Source organism: Micromys minutus, assembly GCF_963924665.1.
Source record: "Micromys minutus genome assembly, chromosome: 9".
In the NCBI taxonomy this organism is placed as follows: Eukaryota; Metazoa; Chordata; class Mammalia; order Rodentia; family Muridae; genus Micromys; species Micromys minutus.
The window spans coordinates 59,649,027-59,655,026 of record NC_137978.1 but is presented as its reverse complement, the minus strand read 5'-3'; positions in this window follow the sequence as shown (position 1 = coordinate 59,655,026).

Below are 6,000 nucleotides of genomic sequence, written 5' to 3'. Positions count from 1 at the left end.
CCTGCGTACTGGAGGCTTCACTTTGGGTATCACTTGACCAAGACCAGCTCGGTTAAACAATAGGTTTCCCAAGGCAGGAGGATGACTGAAAGAAAACAAAGACAATTATACAAAACTATAACATGACTCCAGCCACTTCTGAGGCTGAGCAAAGTCTTTTTTTTATTCAGTTCTCTTTTAAACCACTTTAAGTACAGGCAAAAAGATAACTTCATTTCTGCTTCAAGGAACAAGCAAGCCAATAATCAAAAATCCTGTAAACTTCTTTCTGGGGGCTGTTGCAGTAAATATTAAATTAAAAAGTTTATCTTTTTACTGACCGTGAGTTCTCACTCCTCAAGCCTGGTTTTAGTTTGGAGCTACAAGCTCCTTGGCACCCAGTCTGAGCCACCAACATGGCCAACTTGTCCCTACAACTCCCTTCTATTGGCAGTTTCCTACCTCCTGTTCTCTGCCTCTGTCCTGGGGGTATTTCTGTTCCCCAAAATCCTGCACAATCACAACTCTACAGCCAGATAGCTTTTCATACAGGTTTATATATTCAACTCTCAATCCATAAACCCTCTACACAACAGGATTACATCAAATAGACAAAGATACAAACTGCCCTTCATATAAGATGCTAGACCTATAAAATTCTCAATGTTCATAGCTTTTTAACACCAATAAATATCACCTGGGTCTAGCGGGTCCTTGGAAGCTCCATGTTGCCATGATCTTTCCCCTCTGTAGTCTTACTTCTTCTGCCTCCCGAAGTGTGACCTCTCTTGTCCTTTGACCTTTTAGGCCTCCCTTCTCTCCACCCCCTGACCCCAACCAGTCAGTGGCTTTCCTTTATTTTACTAATTAAAAGGGGAAGGTTCAGTTGGAACCTCCTGACTGGGCAGACCTTCTTGGGGAAGTGGAATGAACATTAAAATACAAACAGGTTAAGGACAATCTACAGATTCTGAATGAAACTATGGCCTTTTTTCAAATATACACATTTATGGATTCTTTTGTGAAAAATCATATGATTTATGAAAACTTATTTTATGTATTGCTTAAGCCAGCATTTATAGAACCTTTCATAATGTAATTCTCTGTAATAGTGATTGTTTTTGTTTACTTCTTGGTTGTGAATACACTCAAATAACATAATTTTTCTAAGAATGTTGTTCTACATGTCACTTTGAATGTATGTCCTGACATTGCACACCATTTCTGTTTAAAGAAAAAAACTCTAACATTTGGTCCATTCATTAATTCTCCAATTATTATTCTACTTGTTTCTTATGGAAAGTTTCTAACATTTTACCTAGACCTTATAATATCAAATACATATGTTATAATACAGTCATATGAGGCCCAGCTAGTCACAGGATTGAGGTATTGTTCATATTTGAGTTAGGTAGATCTTGTAGAATTGATTGCATATTTTTCCTGGTCATAACTTGACCATCTGTGATGTGACATGAGTCTGTTTAATATCAAATCATACAGCTACATACAGGTACATTACTGTATTCAGAAATCAGATGTGCATGTTATATTCTGTAAAAGATTGCAGCTTTTGAGATGATTATACCATTCATTCTCAGAGATGTAAATCCAAGGCAATCTAGGACTATTTTATTAAGTGTATTTTGTTAGAGTTAGTGTCTTTTGCTGTATAATGAATGTTGGTAGCCTTTGTCTGAAATTATGCATATGTGCTGTTTATTCCTCCTGCTAATAGTGTTCACCCAAGAGTATTGGGTTTTAAAGGGCTCGGTAGAAAAATCCATTGTGTAGAACCATGAGGTTGTAGGCAAATAAATTTCATAATAGAACACTTTGAAAGATATTATACAATCCAAAGTATGCAAAAAAAGAGAGAAAAGAATAAAATGTAGTGATGGTGGCAAATCTTTCATTTACTGGTAACATCTCAGAAAACCACAGAAAATTCATGATGGTCAGATCCTTGAAAAATTAGGGAATTATAGTAAGTCATTCTATAGATTGTCTATAGAAGAACAGCAATATATAACTTTAGACACATATCTATGAAACTTGGAAGAATTATTTGTTTTTCAGCATTTTCCTTTTCGAATTTGTATCACAAAATATCTCCTATTCCTTGGCACTTTTGATTAATGTTGGAAAGCAGTTTTGTACAGTAACCAATAGGTAGTTTTTCATTACAGGGTCTCTTAACCTTCAAGGATGTGGCTGTGGACTTCACACTAGAGGAATGGGAATGTCTCAGTTCTGCTTAGAGGACACTGTACATGGATGTGATGTTGGAGAATTACAACAATCTATTGTTTGTGGGTAAGAATGCACTTCTTGTGGAATTGCTGAATCTTTCAGTTTTCCTACACTGTGTTTATGTAAACTCTCTGAAATGTCTGCCAACCACTAGCTTAAGGGATGTTCAGGTTAGAATGATAAATTTTCCATGCTTTTTCCTTTACATTTCTCTGCTTTCTTTGGAAGAGTAGCCAGTGGTATATTCTCCAAGAACTCTCCATACTTTTTATGTAGCTTTAAATGTTAAAATCCAAGTTGTAAAAAAATAATGTCCAGAACAAAGAATTATATTTCTGGACACATAATAGTTGGGGTACGTTAATTTGACTATTACATTAAATTCTTTACTTATTTATGATTTTGAATAATGCAAAAGGTTTCAAGTGGATACAGATCTATTGGTTTTGGGAATGTTAATTTTTCTTATTTATTTAAATTTTGATATGTGGTCTCTGAGTTTGGTACTGATAAAGCATGTTCTTTATCTTCAGCTTTTTGGATGCTGAAGCAAGCATATGTACATGATTGATTTATGATCATGAATTTCTAGCTGACCATACCTATACTGTGCCACTCTGAATCAGAGTGTAATTAAAAAATGGAGGTATGGTATTAGAGATCTAATTTATGTATATTCAATAGTGATAGAACACTTATTTTTCCTAATTTGTGCAAGGTACAGTTTTTAAGATACTATTATAAAGTGTATTATTATTCCTTTCAGTTGATGGGGTTGAGAATTAAGGTTCTTCTGAGGATCCAAGTAATAATTATGAAAAAAAAAAACTGCTTTTGAGAGCATAAATCTTTAGAATGTCTACTTTGCCTGAAACTTCAGCAAACATCCATTATTGAATATTTTTTTTCTCCCGAGTATAGTAATCCTTGTTATCCTTAATTGTACTTTTTTTTTTTCTTTCAGAAAATCATCTCATATCTGGAAAGCATGGGAAGGTCTTGTATAAATTCCATGACCATGTGAGTGTCCAAGAACAGTTTTCTAAATGGAATGAAATTAGGAAAATGACTCTTGAATCCACCCAAAGAACACCTTGTAAAACTAATCACCAAGATGCCTCCCTTCAATCCTCAAACTCGAAAAGACATAAAACTGGGAAAACCAGAGACGTTTGCAATTATAAAGACTGTATAAAGATTTCAAATGAACGCACTCTCACTAGTGTAAATTCAGGAATCCACATAGAGAACAAAGAACACAAAAATACAGAATTTGATAAGGATGTTCTCTCTAATCATAAACTGAGGCTGAAAGAAAACCATACTGGCAAGAAATTCTACAAATGTTGTGTATGTGAGATATGTTCTTCCGAAAAATGGAATCTTGATTTGCATCAGAAAATTCATAAAGGACATAAGTCTTCCAAATGCAGTGAATGTGACAAATGCTGTGACCAACAATTCCATTTTAGTATTCATCAAAGTATTCATACAGGAGAAAAACCTTACAAATGCAATGAATGTGACAAATGCTTTACAAAAAGATTCAATCTTAGTATTCATCAGAGAATTCATACAGGTGAGAAACCTTACAAATGTAGTGAATGTGACAAATGCTTTGTCCAACAATCCCATCTTAGTATTCATCAGAGAATTCATTCAGGAGAGAAACATTACAAATGCAGTGAATGTGATAAATCCTTTGGCCAACAATCCCATCTTAGTATTCATCAGAGAAATCATACAGGAGAGAAACCTCACAAATGCAGTGAATGTGACAAATGTTTTGCTGATAAAAGTTCTCTGAGAATTCATCAGAGAATTCATACTGGAGAGAAACCTTACAAATGCAATGAATGTGACAAATGCTTTGGCAGACAATCCCATCTTCGGAATCATCAGAAAATTCATACAGGAGAGAAACCTTACAAATGAAATGACTGTGACAAATGCTGAAAGTGTAAATATGCTTTGCAGCATCGTCAGAGAATTTACCTGAGAGAATACATAGAAATCTAGTGAACATGACAAATCCTTTACCCACAAAGTTCGTCTGAGATAGATAAAACTTATGTACATGGCAAATGAGTTACCTTACAATGTCAGTCTGACAGATTACATACAGTAGAGAAACATTATAAATTAAGTGAATGAAACAGTTTTTCCTAACAAATATCTTTTTTAAAATTCATTAGAGACTGTTTACAGGAGAGACAACTTTTAAGTGTATTGAAGGTGTGAATTCTTTTCTTTTGGCCTATCTCTTAGAATATAACAGAATAAATACAGGCTACAATCTTAAAAGATATAATGTATGCAAAAATACCCATGACTTCATTTCAGGTCAGAGAAAACATTTAAAAATATTTTGTTTTTGAAGTATTTCTGCTGGGAAAAATGTGGCACATGTTTCAGTCAGGGTGTATTTTTTGCAACACTTAAGCCTTCACAATAGAGAATTTGTATGATTATTGAAAAAAACTTGTCAATACCTTCATGCAATGTTCAAATCTTAGTGAATGTCAGTTATTAGTGCTGGGAGAAACTTAAAATATGATAAAGGAAAGTTGTCATTAAACTTTTATTCTTCACCCTCAAATATTCAAAGATGAAGACAAATGGGAAGCCAGAAGAATATAGTTTTGTGTATCACTTTTATAACAACAGAAGTTACCAACTTCAAAGGGAAACAGAGCTCAACTTATGTAATAAAAATGACATTATTATATTGAATTCAAATGATCAAATTGAGACAAATTATACTTTAAAAAGTGTATTTGACTCACCAAACCTCCCAGACTTCATTTTCTTTATACTATAAATGTATCTCCATATATTAAGTCTCATTGGAGAATCCAAAAGAAATATTTCTTTTTGTATGCTGGTTTCCTATTTTAGGAAAACAACTGTTTATGAGTCCCTTTTACAAACATGTACTTCCACTGGTCATAGAACTCAGAAAGCATTCATTCATCTCCAGGGTTAGTCTTTCCACATTATAAAAGTTTAAATTGTATGTCAGTATTTAATATCACAAAAGTTAGACACACACACAAAAAAGTTAGAGACACTGTATTACAGATGTTGATTTGTGTTAACTAAAATGAGGAAGATGTTCAGTCTTGAGAGTTCATCTTGATAGATTTTTCCTTTGATGAGTAAGTAGTGTTTTTCCTTGTCTTTTTTGATGACTTTTGGTTGAAATTTTATTTTATTCAATATTTAGGTGACTACTCCAGCTTGTTTCTTGCGATTCTTTGCTTGGAAAATTTTTTTCCAACATTTTACTCTGAGGTAGTGCCTGTCTTTGTTGCTGAGATGAGTTTCCTATATGCACCCAAATGCTGGATCCTGTTTATATATCCAATCTGATAGTCTATGTCTTTTTATTGTAGAATTGAGTCCATTGATGTTAAGGGATATTAAGGAAGAATGATTGTTGTTCCCTGATATTTTTGTTGTTAGATGTAGAGTTATACTTGTGTTTTTTTCTTCTTTGGGTTTATTGCAAGAGTTTTAGTTTCTTGATTTTTCTAGGATAAAGTTTCTTTCTTTATGGTGGCGTTTTATATCTATTATCCTTTGTAAAATTGGGTTTGCTGACAGGTATTGTGTAAATTTGTTTTTGTCCTGGATTATCTTGGTTTCTCCATATATGCTGACTTGGAGTTTTGCTGGTTATGGTAACCTGGGCTGGAACTTGTGTTCCCTTAAGGTCTGTATAATGTCAATGCATGATCTTCTAGCTTTCTTAGTCTCTATTTAATA